We start from the raw sequence: 577 nt of genomic DNA on the forward strand, positions 1-577 counted from the left end.
CAATCTTCCAGTTGTTTCTGGTGCAGGTGGTCCATGTACCACACTTCATACAACACTGTTCTGTGTTGTTAATGTTTGAATTCAACTGTTTTAACAAAGGCTTATATTTTTACCATAAAGGCATATTATGGGGAAACTAATGTCTGTAATCCAACTTGAGAGTAAAACATGTGTTTTGTAGTTTTAATTATAAGACTGTGGCGCCTGGGTGGCTCAGTAGGTTAAGCGTCCAATTTCTGCTCAGGTCATGATCTCACAGTTTGTGGGTTCGAGCCCCAAGACATCTACTAACCTCATTATAATAGCACTATAATCTAATTGTGGGCAAAATACCTGATGAAGAAAAAATAGTCCCTTGAGGGCTAAAATTGCATATCAAGAATCACAGCTTAGGGGCACCTGAGTGGCTCAGTTGGTTGAGCGTCTGACTTCAGCTCAGGTCATGATCTCCCAGTTCCTGAGTTCAAGCCTCACATTGGGATTGCTGCTGTCAGGATGGACCCTGCTTAGGATCCTCTGTCCTCCTCGCTCTCTGCCCTTCACCTGCTTGTGCGCGCTCTCTCTCTCTCTCTCTCTC

Source organism: Crocuta crocuta, unplaced genomic scaffold, assembly GCF_008692635.1.
Source record: "Crocuta crocuta isolate KB4526 unplaced genomic scaffold, BGI_CrCroc_1.0 scaffold737, whole genome shotgun sequence".
Taxonomy (NCBI): Eukaryota; Metazoa; Chordata; class Mammalia; order Carnivora; family Hyaenidae; genus Crocuta; species Crocuta crocuta.